Source organism: Hemiscyllium ocellatum, unplaced genomic scaffold (assembly GCF_020745735.1).
Source record: "Hemiscyllium ocellatum isolate sHemOce1 unplaced genomic scaffold, sHemOce1.pat.X.cur. scaffold_268_pat_ctg1, whole genome shotgun sequence".
In the NCBI taxonomy this organism is placed as follows: Eukaryota; Metazoa; Chordata; class Chondrichthyes; order Orectolobiformes; family Hemiscylliidae; genus Hemiscyllium; species Hemiscyllium ocellatum.
The window spans coordinates 56,098-73,689 of NW_026868164.1; the positions used below are offsets into that span (position 1 = coordinate 56,098).

The window sequence follows — 17,592 nt, forward strand, 5'->3', positions numbered from 1 at the left end:
ACAAATACAATTCCAAGAACGGACTGCTTACAAGAAATTATGATAGACTCAGTCAAAAGTGGACAAGGACTTTGTGGGATCTGATTGGTTGTTAATATGTGATCATGTTGCATGTCTGACTATAAACAATGTACACAATGCAAAATCTGTAAAAGTCAGCGGATTCTTTTGGCGGTCTAGGAGTTCTCATCCTTCTGGGCTGATCAGAGTCTACCGACCCGGCCGTATCAAAGAAAAGACAATTGCTTGTGTGATTGACAAAGAGTCATTTCCAGGTGTGCTTATTGACAGGATCTGGGGAGCAAAATGAGACATCATGGTGTGGAAAATAAGAAATGTAGCTTGCTGCAGACGATATAGAAAGGTAGTTGTTGAAAGTGCTAGTTGAGTGTAATTTCTGTAGATGGGGGAGGGGTGGGACGTTATACAAACGGTCATGGAATTCTTGTAGTATGTAGTATACTTAAGGCTAAGACTTTAATGAATATATGGGGTCTTTTAAAGAAGTAGTTCAAAAAAATATAGTTTTAAGCTAGGAAATAACTATGGGGTGTTGTAGCTGACCACAAAATAAGGGTATTTTTACAATAAAACTTATAGTAACAAGACAAAGAATGCAGTCATCCAAGGGCAGCCTGGTACAGAGATAAGGAAAGCGAAAAACAAGTGAAGTAATTGTCTTAAGGTTAGTCCCAAATAAGGGAATGAAATGAACTAAATGATTATGATAGGGTAAGAATAGGGAAAGGGGTGTGAGCATGCAACACACAAAGTGTATAAAAATGATTGCATAACTGATATCTTTGCACTCTTTGCCAGGCTAGCAGGGTGTCTGGACTTGCAAGTTTGCAATAAATTGTCCTTGTTTCCATGGCTTTGTCTCCGGCTGATTTATAAGTGAGCTTTGTTTCTAACAATGGCATTTACACTAACAGCAGAGAGAAACTGAGCATACAGACATGACAAACATTAGTGGCAAGCCAGAATCACAGATGTACAGTATAGAAACAGTCCCTTCAGTCCAACTTGTTCATGGCGACCAGATATCCTAAATCAATCTAGTCCCATTTGCCAGCACTTGGCCCATGTCTCTCTATCCCTTCCTATTCATATACCCATCCAGATGCCTTTCAAATGCTGTATTTGTACCAGCCATCACCACTTCCTCTGGCAGCTCATTCCTTGCACGCACCACCTGCTGAATATATGAGTTGCCCCTTTTAAATGTCACCCTTACTCTGAAGCTATGACCTATCCAGGGAAAAGATCTTGTCTATTTACCTTATCCATGTCCCTCCTAATTTTGTAAAAGTTTGTAGGGTCACCCCTCAGCTTCTGGCGCTCGAGAGAAAACAGCCCCAGCCTGTTCAACTGAAACGATTGACAAGTTTCACAACATTCTTCCTCTAGCAGAGAGACCAGAACTGCACACAACATTTCAAAAGTGGCCTAACCAATATCTGGTGCAGCTACAACATAACTTCCCAATTCTTATAATTAGAGGATTGGGAAAGTTTTCAAAACCCACAAAAAAGAATGGAGGGACAAACTAATCTTTTGAGGGTCAGCTTGGACATCAGGGCGGGGGGATGGGAATGAGGGAAGGAAACTGAATGCGCTGGAGCCAAGGCGTAGGAAGAACAGAGGATACAAAACCGGCTTGAAGCTGCAATGAGGAATATTGCATGTGCTGTACTTGCAGCTGTTGCAGTTACTGGTGGGAATCGGGTGCATTTTAAACATAAAAACAAAAAAGCTATCTACCCCTCCGCCATCCCAACGTCGATTCTTCAGTTCCTCTTCACCTGGGTAACTAAGACACATACCTCAGTTTGCGGAGTCTGCTCCCTCCCTGGATTCACTCCAGTTGCTACCAGTGAACAGTTTCCCCTCCTCCCATCTCTGTTTCCCTCCCAGGATGAAGAGTTGCCCAAAGGTAGGGAGGTTCACTTTGACATGGCGACTTCCGCGTTGTGACGTCACTAAAGGAACGAGGGGCGGGGCGAGACCGTCAGCGGACCACCGCACTGCGCATGCGCTGCCCTGCAGGTTGGGGAGGACGACACTTTCCATAAACCCCTCACTTCAGAGAATTCCCAGAGTGCGGAAACAGGCCCCTCGGCCTCACCGCCCCGACCCTCCCAAGGGTGACTCACCCACACCCACTCCCCGATCCCCACTGCTCGACATTTAACCCTGAGTCATGCACATTACGCCGAATTTAGCATGGCCAATCCACCCGAACCTGCACATCCCTGGGCACGATGGAGAATTTAGCATGGCCAATCCACTTTATCCTGGATAAGCGTTAAAATTACACAACTCCAGCTTGTGGTCCAACAGGCTTCTTTGGAAGCAGTAACTTTTGGAGTGTCATAGAGATGTACAGCATGGAAACAGACCCTTCGGTCAACCTGTCCATGCCGACCAGATATCCCAACCCAATCTAGTCCCACCTGCCAGCACCCAGCCCATATCCCTGCAAACCTTTCCTATTCATATACCCATCCAAATGCCTCTTAAATGTTGTAATTGTATCAACCTCCACCACATCCTCTGGCAGCTCATTCCATACATGTACTGTCCTCTGCGTGAACAAGTTGCCCTTTACGTCTCTTTTATATCTTTCCCCTCTCACCCTAAACTTATGTCCTCTAGTTCTGGACTCCCCGACCCTAGGGAAAAGACTTGGTCTATTTTTGGAAGCAGTAACGTTTGGAGTGATTTGGGTTCAATTCTGTTTCGGGCAACTGCCTGTGTAGCATTTGCACATTCTCCCAGTGTCTGAGCGGGTTTACTCCCACAATCCAAAGATGTGCAGGTTAGGTGAATTTGCCATACTTAATTGCCCTGTCGTGTTAGGTGCATTCGTCAGGGGTGAGTGTAGGGGAATGGGTCTGGGTCGGTTGCTCTTCGGAGCGTCGGTGTGGACTTTTTAGGTTGAAGGGCCGTTTCCACACCGGAGGGAATAATTATTTATATAAAATGCCCCCGATCCATTAGAGTGCCCAACATTAGTTTTAATTGGGTAGTAGAAATCTGAAGTATAATTGTTCGCTTCAGGACATTCAGACTTGAATGAATTTGGCACCGGACACATTGGGAAAGCATTAAAGACTCCGTTGTATTTCACCGGGTTGTGGACTCATGCAGAGACACGAACAACTTACTTTGAAAACAGTGTTTGAGTTGCAAATGGGACGGCTGACAGATATTGAGAGTTTGCACACTTGGTTAAGCAGCTATGTGTCATAGCCAGGACTTAGGAGGCTCATCTCCCTAATTTGGACTGTTCTGGAAAGCGTGTGCTTCGTTAGCCTTGAAAGGAAGGAATAAACAAAAGCTGACAAACTGAGATATGAAGAAAGTTGCAAAATGTTACAGAGATACACACACAGGCAGAAGTTTGCAGAAAAGTTAACACTACATAATCTGGTTTCAATGCACATTACCCTGGGTATGGTACTGATATCGCAAGGGCCTCAAAGGGTACTCCCTCAATACACAAACCAAAATGTGGGTGACCCTTGCTGAACTGGTTTGTGTTCATTTTTTGCTGCTGCCTATTGCCTAGTCCCTCCTACCTACCTTTTATCTTAGCTTGCTTGGCACACCCTCCTCATTCCTGAAGAAGGGCTTCTGCCTGAAACGTCAATTCTCCTTCTCCTCTGATGCTGCCTGACCTGCTGCGCTTTTCCAGCAACACATTTTTAGGCTGCTGCCTACTTCAGTTGATGATGTACATTATTGTTAACACTCACAAACCTGGTAGCACCCAGATTTTCAGAAAGCAGCTAGGAAAAGATCTGAAGCCTGTTTAATTTGTAAACAAACAAGATGCATACTCTAAGAGGGATGCCCTGGGTTTGTTAACCACCTCCTGGCCTGGTTGGCCTTTTTTACTTGGCTACAAATTGCTCATATAGTATCACCTCCCATACATTGTCATGAATATTGTCTAATAAGAGTAGATTTATTTAGTAGATGAATCAAAACCATCTCAATGACTGAAACAGCTGACGCTGGATTGTTGGACAAGTGGGAAATATTTGCATCGGTTAACCAAAACACTTCAAAGCTTACAGTCATGGGTATGTCAAGTCGAAGAGTTAGGACCGGGGCATTTTGGAGCCTGCTTCCTCGGTCAGAGAATTCCACAGATACACGACTCTCTGGGAAAAGCAGCAGCCCTCACTTCCTCCTCCTCATCTCTGTCCTAAATCTACTCCCCCAAAGCTTGGGGCCTAGTCTCAGCCACCAGCAGAAATGATGGGATAGGGTAGGGCTTCACCCTCAAAGTGCAATGAATTCCCACTTTCTCCCAAATTCCCAGATGTACTCACTTAGTTGCTTGCTGTCTCACAAATGAAAGATTTCCTTGTATCTTCTTCCGGTCCCAGTCAGGGCAAAACATCTTTGAAGGCTGCTCTGAAAGCCCGGTCTTCAAAACCACACTTCTGCTTTCACTGAAGACAGTTAGAGTCATACACCACAGAAACAGATCCTTCCACCCAACTCCTGTATGCCAACTATATATCCGAAATCAATCTATTCCAGTTGCCAGCATGTGGCCCATATTCCTCAAAACCCTTCCTCTTCATGTACCCATCCAGATGCTTCTTAAATATTGTAATTGTACAAGCCTCCACCACTTCCTGTCAGCTCGTTCCATATATGCAAAACCCTCTAAGATAAAGTGGTCCCTCAGGTCCCTTTTAAATCTTTGCCCCCTCAGCCCAAATCTCTACCTTCTTGTTTTGGACTCTCCTACCCGGAGGAAAAGACCTTGGCTTTTCACCCCTATCCATGCCCCTTATAAACTTCTATGATGTCACCCCTCAGCCTCCAACACTAAGGGAAAACAGCCTCAGCCTATTCAGCCTCTCCCTCTCTCTCAAACTCTCCAACTCTGACACCAGCCTTATAAACCTTTTCCAAACCCTTTCAAGTTTCACAATATCCTTCCATAGGATGGAGATCAGAATTACACACAATATTCCTCAAGTGGCCTAACCAATGTCCTGTGAAGCTGCAATATGACCTCCCAACTCCTTCACTCAATGCTCTGACCAATAGAGAAAGCATACCAAACATCATCGTCACTATCCTGTCTACCTGCGACTCCACTTACAAGGAACTATGAACATGCAATCCAAGGTCTCTTTCTTCTGCAACACTCCCCGTGTCTAAGTCCTGCCCGCTTGCTTGACCAAAATGCAACACATCACATTTCTCTAAGTTCAACTCCATCTGCCCCTCCTTAGCCTATCAGCCCATCCAATCAATTCTAATTTAAAGTGAACTCTTTCCTCTCTTATTCCTTAGAAGCTGAAGATCTCCATCCCACACACACTCCCTCCATTTTCAATTTGCTGAACCTAATCCCTGCTGTACCTCATCCTGAAGGGTCTGGTTCATGCTGATTAACAGGCCCACACTCAGGGGAGATCTAATTGAAACATACAGAATACTGAACAGCCTAGACAGAGTGGATGTTGGGAAGATGTTTCCATTGATAGGAGAAACTAAGACCCGAGGGCACAGCTTTAGAGCAATGGGAAGACTTTTTAGAATGGAGATAAAGAGAAACTTCTTCAGTCAGAATGGTGAATCTATGGAATTCATTGGCATAGAAGACTGCAGAGGCCAGGTCACTGAGGATATTTAGACTGAGATAGCTAAGTTCTTGAGTATTGAAGGAAATCGAGGGTGACAGGGAGAAAGCAGCAGAATGGCGCTGAGAAACTGATCAGCCACAATTGAATGGTATGAGCAGACCTGATGGGCTGAATAGCCTACTTTCTGCTCCTATGTCTTATAGTCTCTTGCTGTCCAAGACACAGAATTGGGAGCAGGAGTCAGCCATTTGGTCTTTTAAGCCTGCACCAGCATTGAACAGATCACAAATGGATATGGATCTCCCTACATCGAGATGCAGAAGCTGAAACTTTTTTCACTGGAGCATCGGAGGTTAAGAGATGTCCTTAGAGAGGTTTAAAAAGTCATGAGGGGTATAGGTGAGGTGAATGGCAGGTGTCATTTCAAGATTAGGGAGAAAACTTTTAAAGTGAGAGTAGAACTAGTCTAAAGACATGAGGAGCACTTTCTTTTTTAAAAAAAAGAGTGGTTGGTGTGTGGAATGAATAGTTACAATGTCTAAAATACATTTTGATCAGTAAGTGAATAGGAAAGGTTCGGAGGGATATGGGCCAAACACAGGCAGGTGGGGTTAGTTTAATTTGTGAATATAGTCAGCATGGATTAGTTGACCTGAAGGGTGTGTTTCTATGCTGTATGACTGTCACTGTTCTGTACTAGCCTTAAAACTATTTTCTTGCCTTCCCCAATAACCATCCACTTCTCAGTTGTTCAAAAATGATATGAATTCAGCCTTGAATATATTCCATGACCCCCTAACTGCAGGAAGGCATCCCCACCATTAACCTAAATTCCTATTGCTAATATATCACTTGCCTTGCTGATAGCTTGCTGCACCTGTCTGACAACTGGCAGTGACTGGTGTAGGAGGACGCTGAGACCCCTTTGCATATTCACACATCTTTCCTGATGAAGGGCTCGTATCTGAAATGTCAACTTTCCTACTCCTTGGATGCTGTCTGACCTGCTGTGCTTTTCCAGCGCCACATATTTTGACTCTGATCTCCAGCATTTTCAGTCCTCACTTTCTCCACTTCCCAATATGTCACCATTTAAACAATACACCTCATTTGTGATGTTTTTTCCACAGCAAAGGCTATAACTTCACACTGTGGTACTGCACATGTCAGGTGTTTGAGGCACAGACTTGGACCAGCTTTTCCAGAGTCTGGCCTCTTTCTGGATTCACTCCCTTTCTTTTCAGTTGCTGCAAGTCAACAATTGGATCGCAGCATGAAAATAAAAGAAATAGAAAAGGGAGTGAGAGAAGAGAGTGCAGTTGGACAGAGGAAGGAAATTACAATCTTGGATGAATCTCAATCTTCATTCAGAGAGAGAGGGATGAGCGGCAGCAGCAGCTTCAGAAGCTCATGGGTCAAGATTAGAGTGGTGCTGGAAAACCACAGGTCAGGCAGCATCCGAGGAGCAGGAAAATCGACGTCTCAGATTCAGACAATAGGGCTGTTCTGAATGGTAGGAGGACCAGGCTTCTCCTTCCGGTGTTCCAGTGCTCCTCATTGGTCCGACAAATGAAATTCATGCACCATTTTTACAGACAGACAGAAGCATGTGCAGTTTTTTTGCAGACACTGGTGAACATGCGCAGTGCTTGCTGACACCGAGGAGCACGCACAGTAGGCTCTGTAGATATACTGGTGTAACTGACACATTCAACTGGCCAAATGCCAAAAGGAGGAAAAAAGGATAGAGCCACAATTTTGTTTCACCTTCCCACCCCACGGCTCGACATAACCGCGCATGCCCCTTGCTATTCTCCTTACCCTCACCCCTGATGATTTTTCAAATCTCAATAAGGTCATCCCTCAACCTCCTCCATTCCAGTGAAAAAGTCCCAGCCTCTCCCTATAACTAAAACCCTCCAGTCCTGGCAACATCCAAGTAAATCTTTACCGAACCCTCTCCAATAGCATTCTTCCTATTACAGGGTGACCAGAACTGTACTCAGGACTCCAAAAATATGGCCTCACCAACATCCTGTACAACCTCAACATAGAACAAAGAAAATTTACAATCCAGAAACAGGCCCTTCAGCCCTTCAAACCTAAGCCAATCCAAATCCCCTGTCTAAACCTATCGCGCAATTCCTGAATCTGTATCCCGCTGCTCTCCACCTACTCGTGCATCTAGACAGATGCACCTTTTCTTTTTATAGATATTTTTTATTGAAAATTTAACATGTTTTTACAAGTTTACAAATAAAAAAACACAAGTACAAACACTAATATACAATTAAATCTTAAATAAAATAGCCAAAACCTGTCAAACAAAAAGAGATAGAGAAAAAAAAGAAAAAAAACAAAACTCAACTAACTACTAACCTAACCTATAACTAACCAGAGTGTATGATCAAATATCTTACATTATTCAAAAGAAAAAAGGATAACATAGTAATTAAGTAGTGAAGTACACGCTCATAATGAGTTAACATAAGTCGCAATAAAACCGTAATCATGCGGGATTCCTCTCCCAAGGGGCCCCAGACCAGCCAGAACTGCTACCTCAACTAGATGAAAGCCCTTCAAAGAATGGCCGAAATATCTGTATTGATGGAATTTAAAAAGGGCTGCCATATTTTATAGAATAATTCAATTTTTTGGTGCACCATATTTGTAAGGAAGTCAAGGGGAATACATTCCATGATTAATCTGTGCCAATTCGGAAGTCCTAGAGGGCCCTCTGCCACCCAGTTTACTAAGATATTTTTCCTTGCATAGAAGGAGAGAATGGAAAATAATTTCCTCCTGTGCACAGCCAGAGAAGGTCAGCTCAAGAAGCCCAGAAGAGGAGATACTGGATCTACTGTAATTTCCGTTCAAGATTTCTGTCAGGGTGTTTACTACTATGGTCCAGTATTTGCAGATCTTATGGCATGTCCATAAACGGTGTGTAAGAACGCCCACCTGTTTTACATTTGGGATACATGGGAGATGCTCCTGCCCTAAATTTTGCCAATCCTTCCGGTGCCACATGGCCCCTCTGAAGTATCTTTAACTGAATGGCCGGGGTTCTGTTACAAATGGAGATTTTTTTTGGCATTTTCCCAGATGTCATTCCACATTTCTGTAGAAATTTCCAGCCCCAAATCCTGATCCCATGTTCTAAGCAGACAGTCCATATCTTCCGACACTTCATCACGTAATAAATGATAAAGAGTTCTGACCGAGGGTACACCCATTGGCCACAACACTCTACGTTCTCTATCTGATTTATAGAGAACATCTAATAACGTAGTCGTCTTCTGTATGTAGTCTAGAATGCAAAAGTATCGAAAGAGGTCTCCATTAGGTAATCCAAATTTCTGATGCAGCTGTTCAAAAGACATCAGGACCCCCTTCTCAGGCAGATCCCCTAAACAGGAGAGCCCCCTGGATCTGGATGTGGCATCTGTAAGCCCCGGTTGAAAACCCCATGCCCCCACTATAGGAGTATAGGGGGATGTTTTATGTGAATTACCCTCGTTTTGCTGCATTATATTTCAAGCTTTAATTGTATTTAGTACTGTAGGGTTTCTACAGTGGTCCGTAGTGATTTTCATCTGATCTAAAAATAAGAGGTTAATAATAGGGCACTGTACTTGAGAAGCCTCGATGTCCATCCAGATTGATTGCGGTTCAGATGTGACCCAATCGGCTATGTAGCTTAACAAGGAACTTAACTGATACATCCTGAAGTATGGAAAATCCAGCCCTTCCCTCTTGCCTGTGAAAGCTGTAGCTTCCTTAGCTTAATGAGGGGCTGTCTAGGATTCCAGATGAAAGAACCCAGCCAACCATACAATCTGCGCAGTGCCGGCCTCGGCAGCACCACCGGAAGCATTCTCATAGGGTATAAGAGATGAGGCAAGACATTCATTTTAATTAGGGCTATTCTACCTAGCCAGGAAATTGGAAGGTCGTCCCAACATTGAAGGCCCTGTCTTACCCTTTCCAATAGATGCACAAAATTGATACTGGAGTGATAAAAATGCCTAAGTATAAGAAACCCTCCAGAGACCACCGAAAGGGGAAGTGGGATCCATCCAATAAGTGGGACATACTAGTGAGGCATGGCCTCCGATTTTGAAAAATTAATTTTGTAGCCTGAAAATGCACTAACTGTATTAATAACTTGGATTAAGTGAGGCACGGACATCAGAGGATTACTAAGAAAAAGGAGATCATCATCTGCATATAGGGTAATTTTATGTTTTCCTGTACCAACCCTCGAGGCCTTTATATTAGAGTCAGCCTGTATCGCTTTCGCCAGTGGCTCAATTATTAGCGTCAATAGCAAAGGTGAGAGGGGACATCCCTGACAGCAGCCCCTACCCATAATGAAGCTATCTGAGCCTAATTCATTGGTGATCACAACTGCTTTGGGATCATTATACAGTGTTGAGATCCATTTGGCAAATACATTTCCAACACCAAACCTTTCCAATGTATAGAACAGGTATGACCATTCAACCCTGTCGAATGCCTTCTCCGCGTCCAATCAGACTACTATTCTAATATTACCAGATGATCTACGGCCCTTAATAAACCCAGTCTGCTCCTCTTTTATGATATATGGCAGTACCCTCTCTAACCTCAATGCTAATGTTTGAGAGAGAACTTTAAAATCTACAGTTAGCGAGATGCACAATCTTCTGGATCCATTCCTTTTTTGAGAATAAGGGAGATATTCACTCTTTCAGTGAAGGCAGGAGGCAGCCCTGACTATTTGTGTAGTTACATGCGTCCATAAGTGGGCCAGCTAATACTTCTGTGAACTCTTTGTAAAATTCAACCTGAAAGCCCTCTGGGTCAGGTGCCTTACCACTCTGAAATTGCCTGATTGCATCAAGTATTTCCTGGGTTGTTAGGGGAGCATTCAGGACCAATACCTATTCCGGGGTTAAGTCCGGAAAGGCCAGGCTTTTAAAAAAGGACTGCATCCTCCTGGCTCTATCTTCACAATCCTGCAATCAGAATAAAACTTTCTGAAGATTGTGTTGATCCTTTTAGGATCATGAGTCAGAGAACCACCATTTTCCCTGATAGCCGTGATAGCTTGAAGGGCCCTTTTCTTCCTTGCGAGAAATGCTAAGCATCTACCAAGTTTAATCGCCAAATTCATATAATCTTTGTTTTGCAAATATTTCCCGTTTGGGTGAGCATGGTATTCAGAGCTGTCCCAAGGGCCGTAATTCTTTGTAATTTGGCAACAAAAGGTTGGTCAGCGTATGCTGTTTCAGCTGCTTTTAAGCGAGCCTCAAGTAGACGCTGTTGTTCTCCCTTTCCAATGTATGAAATGGTCAGACCTCGCGCATAAGCTTCAATAGTCTCCCACGTCATTGACGGATTACTAGCCGTACCTGAATTGATTTCAAAGAAAGCTTTAAATTCAAGAAAAATATTTTGCAAATTTACTATCCTTCATTAAGAAGGAATCCATATGCCAATGTCAGGGGGATGCCTCACTGTTCGTAGCCTTGATTTCCACGTACACAGCAGCGTGATCAGAAATTATCATATCACCTATTTTACAGGATGATATGGAATTTAAAGAAGTCAAGGGGGCAAAAAAATGTCAATTCTAGTGTGACATTTATGTGGATTAGAGTAAAAAGAGAAATCTCTGCCTTGTGGGTGGAGGCACCTCCACACATCTACTAATCCTAATTCTTGATTCAAATCCGCCAATTGTCTATATCGGGGGGATCCACCCGCAGTACTCTTGGGAATCCTGTCTATTTCTGGCTCCATAATGCAATTAAAGTCTCCCCCTATAATTGTATGACGAACACCGAGAGCCATCAGTATGGAGAAGACTTCCGTTATAAATTTGAAATGATGCGCCGGGAGACAATACTGGTTTAAAATCCCATATTCCTCTCCATTTATAAGGGTTTCAATTAGTATATATCGTCCAGATTCATCTTTTATCTGACTTCGGATTTTGAAAGGAAGATTCTTCCAAATAAGAATGACTACTCCCCTACATTTTGAGCTGAAGGAAGAAAAGAAGGCCTGATCAAATCCACTCTGTTGTAATTTCAAATGTCCTCTATCCAATAAATGGATCTCCTGTAGAAGAGCTATATCAACCCTTTCTTTTTTGAGGTTTGATAATATTTTCTTCCTTTTGATTGGAGAATTACTCCCCTTGACATTCCAGGTGCACCATTTAATCGAATGACTCACCATAATCGTCCAGGCAAGTCCGAGACCCCCCGGAGGAGAAACACCATCCAAAACACCCCAAGAATGGTCCATAGAAAATTCACAAAAATAGAGATTCTTTATTACACTCACACTAATATAATAAAAAAACTATTTCAAAATAAAAAAAAACATAACATTTAAACGGAGATTTTCCCCCTCGTGTCCGGGGAAATCACTTCCTTTCTGAAAACCCATCATATCCTCTCCCGACCAGTGCCCCACCTTCGACCCAGGCACCCCATAATAAAGCGAAGAAAATTCAAGTGTACGACCAAGCTAAAGTTAACAGTGAGTAACCTACCCTCCTCTCCCCACCCACCCACCCCAATACCTAGATGTATTTGGTGATGTTAATACCAGGTATAAACATATAAAACTATAAAATTACAGTCTCAGCAGATAATAATTAATTATGGTAATACAAAATGACAGGGGGAAATAACCCAGCTTTAAAAGAGAAAAAAATAAGACAAAGCAGAGACCCCACCTCACCTAAATCTACTAGACCACCCGGCCTATATATACTTACAAAAAAAAAGGGGAAAATCGCTGAGTGGAGAACAAATAAGCCACACACCCCCCACTCCCTGGAGATAATATTAAACAATAAAGTTATAAAAGAAAAAAAAGGGTGAACCGGAGAAGGGGGAGGGCAGAACAACATCATTCACCACACTAGTTAACTCTTACAATTTATCTAAGAGAGTCCAAAACTTCCTTGGCCTTCTCCAGTGATCCAAAGTTATACACTGACCCTTCACGGCTAAAACGTAGCGCCGCTGGTTAGCGCAGGGAGTACTGAATGTTTAAATCCCTTAAACGCCCTCCTCTTCTGGAGCAGAGCTGGGGAAAAGTCCTGAAACAGCATAATCTTGGGTCCTTTGTAAATCAAGGCTTGGGGATCTTTCCCAAGATTTCTGGAAGCTTCCAGGAGCATCTGCTTCTCCTTAAAGCATTGCAGTTGGAACCGGACCAGGTGGGGGCGCTGGTCCAAGCCAGGCTTGTGTATTGCAACCCGGTGGGCCCATTCTACCCTGACCTGGCCTGATCCAGCCTCCAGATTCTATAACTGCGGAAGCCACTGCTCCAGAAACATTGTAAGCTGGCCTTCCTCTTCCCGTTCGGGAAGGCCCAGCAAACAAATATTTTTACGTTGACATGATCTTCCAAGGCCCGGACTTGCTGTTCGAGAGTCCGGACCCGACCCACGGCTGATTCTGCAGCAGCCTCGGAAGTCGCGGCCTTTGGCTCCGCCTCTCAAACTCGACGTTCGATTCTTTTAATATCTCAGTCGTGCTTCTGCAGCGCGACCGAGAGCGACTCCCACCTGTTCCTGGACTCTTCTATGAAGGGGTCGATCTTCTCTTCAAACTTAGAAATCACTGCAACAAGGTTCGCCACCATAGTTAAGTCCCCTGGGGCAGCTGCAGACGCCTCTGCTGCAGCTGGGGAGCGGTTCCTATGTACTGCGAGCATTGTTTCCTTTAGTCATTTTAACGGGGCATGAAACTGCTCAAGTTTGGTGCAAAATAACTAGCTGTATTTAAATGAAAGCTATTTAAATAATTTGGCAGGTGTGGTGGAGGCAGACAGCCCACTTTGCCTGAGGCTTGGGAAGAGCACTACAGACTCAGACTTGCTGGGTCGCTGCCATCTTGGATATCTCCCCCCCACGCACCCCCCAAGATGCACCTTAAATGAATCTACCGTCCGGGTCTCTACTTCTGCTGGCAATGCATTCCTGACATCTATCACCCTCTGAGTAAAGTACTTTCTGTGTGCATCTCCAACATGATGTCCCAACCCCTGTACTCAGCAGGTGAACAATGAATTCTGGATTAGTGGTGCTGGAGGAGCACAGCAGTTCAGGCAGCATCTGAGGAGCTGAGTAAAATCAACATTTCGGACAAAAGCCCTTCATCAGGAATAAAGGCAGAGAGCCTGAAGCTAGAGGAGGGTGGAGATGGGGAGAAAGTAGCATAGAGTATAATAGGTGAGTGGGGGAGGGGATGAAGGTGATAGGTCGGGACGGTGGGGGGAGACGGTGGAGTGGATAGGTGGAAAAGAAGATAGGCAGGTAGGACAAGTCATGGGGACAGTGATGAGATGGAAGTTTGGAACTAAGGTGAGGTGGCAGAAGGGGAAATGAGGAAACTGTTGAAGCTCACATTAATGCCCTGGGGTTGAAGTGTCCCGAGGCAGAAGATGAGGCGTTCTTCGTCCAGGCATCTGGTGGTGAGGGAGCGGCGGTGAAGGAGGCCCAGGACCTCCATGTCCTCGGTAGAGTGGGAGGGGGAGTTGAAATGTTGGGCCACGGGCGGTGTGGTTGGTTGGTGCGGGTGTCCCAGAAATGTTCCCTAAAGTGCTGTGCTAGGAGGCATCCAGTCTCCCCAATGTAGAGGAGACTGCCTTGAGAGCAACGGATACAATAAATAATATTGGTGGATGTGCAGGGAAAACTTTGATGGATGTGGAAGGCTCCTTTAGGGCCTTGGATGGAGGTGAGGGAGGAGGTGTGGGCGCAGGCTTTGCAGTTCCTGCGGTGGCAGGGGAAGGTGCCAGGATGGGAGGGTGGGTTGTAAGGGGGGGGTGGGGGGTGGACCTGACCAGGTAGTCATGGAGGGAACAGTCTTTGCGGAAGGCGGGGAGGGAAATATATCCCTGGTGGTGGGGTCTTTTTGGAGGTGGCAGAAATGTCAGCGGATGATTTGGTTTATGTGAAGGTTGGTAGGGTGGAAGGTGAGCACCAGGGGCGTTCTGTCCTTATTACGGTTGGAGGGGTGGGGTCTGAGGGCAGAGGTACGGGACGTGGACGAGATGCGTTGGAGGGCATCTTTAACCACATGGGAAGGGAAATTGCGTTCTCTAAAGGAGGAGGCCATCTGGTGTGTTCTGTGGTGGAACTGGTCCTCCTGGGAGCAGATACGGCGGAGGAATTGGGAATATGGGATGGCATTTTTGCAAGAGGTAGGTTTTACTTATGTGAACAATGAAGGCAAGCGTGCAAAACACCTTCTTCACCCCCGTCTATCAATGATGTAACACCCCTAGGTCTCTGTTCTACAACACGACCCAGGCTCTAACATTACCTGTACAAGTCTTGCCCTCCTTTATTTTAGTAAAATGCAACCCCTCCATCATACACACGCTCTCTCTCAGACATACACATACACCATCCTCTCAACACACACACCCTCTCGAAGGCTCATTCTCCATCGCAATCACACGTTATCAAGCATGTACACATGCAAATACACACTCATTGATGCACAGTCTTATACACAAACTCACACACACGTTTTCTTGATGAAAAGCTTTTCCCCAAAAACGTTGATTTTCCTGCTCCTGGGATGCTGCCTGACTTGCTGCAACACCACACTCTCGATCCTAAACTTATTATCCTCTAGTTCTGTGCTCCCCCATCCAAAGGAAAATACTATGTCTATTTACCCTATCCATGTCCCTCATGACGATATAAAAGTGTATAAGGTCACTCCTCAGACTCTGGCACGCTATGGGAAACAGTCCCAGCCTGTCCTAATGTCCCTCCTCACCTGGGTAACCAAAGTACATACCTGAGGTCGCAAAGTCTGCTCCCTCCCTGGATTCACTCCAGTTGCTACAAGTGAGCCTGCTCCGCAATCATGAAGACCATGGCTGATCTATCCATCGTCTCATCTCCTCCTCCCTACACCATCACAAGGAACCCCTTAATTCCACTGCCAGGCAAAAACCCACCTAACTGGGTCTTGAATGTACTTAATGAAGCTACCTCTATTGCTTCCTTTGGCCAGAGTATTCCATAGATTTTGATGAAGGCCTTTTGTCCAAAATATCGATCTTCCTGCTCCTCGGATGATGCCTGACTTGCTGTGCTTTTCCAGCACCACTAATCTAGACTATTCCATAGATTCACGACCCTCTGGGAAAAGCAGTTAAGCTACTCCCTCTAACCTGGAGGCCTAGTCTCTCTTACCAGCAGAAATTACCGGACAGGGTAGGGCTTCATCCCCACAGTGCAATGACATTGGGAAGATGATGTTTCCATTGGTAGGAGAGACTAGGACCAGAGAGCACAGCTTTAAGAATAAAGGGAAGACCTTTAGGAACAGAAATAAGTGATGCTGCCTTTTCTGCTGATAGCGAGGAGCATGGATAATGTGTTGGTGACACCAGCAGGCAGGTGCGCTGTTGTTCACACCAAGGAGCAGACACAATATGCTCTGCGGCAATGCTGGTGTTATTGACAGATGTTAAGAATTCAAATACCGAGAGGAGAAATAAAGGGTAGAGCCACAGTTCTTTTTCCCCCATGTGGCCCAACATTTTATAGCTTTTGCATTTTGTCTGGCTACTCACTTTTTTTTGAAAATGTCTTTTCGTCAGTGTAGGGGTGAGGTTCACAACTAGAGGGCATAGGTTTAGGGTGAGAGCAGAAAGATATTAAAGGTACCCATGGGGCAACTTTTCCATGCAGAGGGTGGTGCATGTATGAAATGAACTGCCAGAGGAAATAATGGAAGCCAGTATAATTGCAGCATTTAAAACACATCTGAATGGGTACATGAATAGGAAGGGATTAGTGGGATATGAGCTAAGTGTTGGCAAATGGGACTAGATTAATTTAGGATATCTGGTTGGCTTGGACCAAATGGGTCTGTTTCTGTGCTGTACATCTCTATGACTCTAAATAAAAAGTATATTCTTCCAAATAACAAACCAAATCCATGTTAACAAGGCTGAGTGCAGCATATGCTTTACTAACCATTTTCAACAGGTCCTGCCCCTTGAATGACTAAGGAACACATACATGCTGGTGCATAGTATCCTTCACTAGTATTTACACACTACCCTCAGCAATTGCACAAGTAACAACAAAGGGTAAACAGCACAAGGATTAAAACAAACAGTGAGGGGTAAACAGCACAAGCGCCAGTAAAAGCAGATGGAAAGTGAGTGTAAAATGTGACTATGACAGGACAGGCCCCACATTCCTTCCCCTCCGTCCCCCCCACAACCTGCCTCACCTTTCACCTCCCGGGCCCAGTACCTTCCAGGTGGCCCCATAGTTGACACAGGGGCCGCCCCACGACCAGTAGAACTCCACCACCCAGGCGGCCGACCAGTTCCCAAACAGGCCCTTAACCCCATCCGCCTCCAGAATGGTCACCGGCTCCTGCCTGCTGTACAGCCGGCCGGTGTGGCCGTGACACAGCAGCTGCACCAGGAAGGCGGCGGTGACCAGTGACGGGGGTCTGCCCCGGGCCGCACGGCGCCATTTTCCTAACGGCCGCCGCTTCCCCGCTCGAGCGACTTCTCCTCCCAACCGCCTTCACCCCCGCGTGACGTCTGCACGGGGGATGGGCGGGGCCGGGGGAGCCTCACCGTCACCAAGCAACAGCCACCTCGCGCTACAACTGCTCATTCACAAAAACAAACTCTCCTGTCTCGCTCTGCAGCTGCAGGGGGGACACTGCCACGTTTCGAGGAGCCCTGTCTACATTGGGAAAGCTCACGGCTCCATTTAAACAGATATTCCGACATCTAACGGAACGGCCTCATATCTAAAGGGGGCAATCTGCATTTTAAAGGGACATGGACATTTTAACGGGTATTTCCGCAAATACAGGGATGTAAATGGACAAGATTACATTTCAAAGGGATGTGGCACATTCAAAGGGATGTCTTAATATGTAAAGTGACGCAGTTATATCTAAATGAATCTACA

At 45.2% G+C, this 17,592-nt stretch overlaps 1 protein-coding gene across 2 annotated transcripts in view; it reads right to left on the minus strand.

The window, feature by feature from the left end:
- Positions 1-17,038, minus strand: part of LOC132812361 (gastrula zinc finger protein XlCGF7.1-like) — a 29,758-nt gene extending 12,720 nt beyond the window's left edge. The window contains exon 1 of one of the 2 annotated variants that reach the window (XM_060822928.1): positions 16,892-17,038. The gene's annotated coding sequence lies outside the window, so the exon portion shown is untranslated. Of the gene's footprint in view, positions 1-1,826; positions 1,974-16,891 lie in introns of those variants that run through there. The other variant, XM_060822926.1, reaches the window with a different exon arrangement.
- Positions 17,039-17,592: the final 554 nt, after the last annotated feature.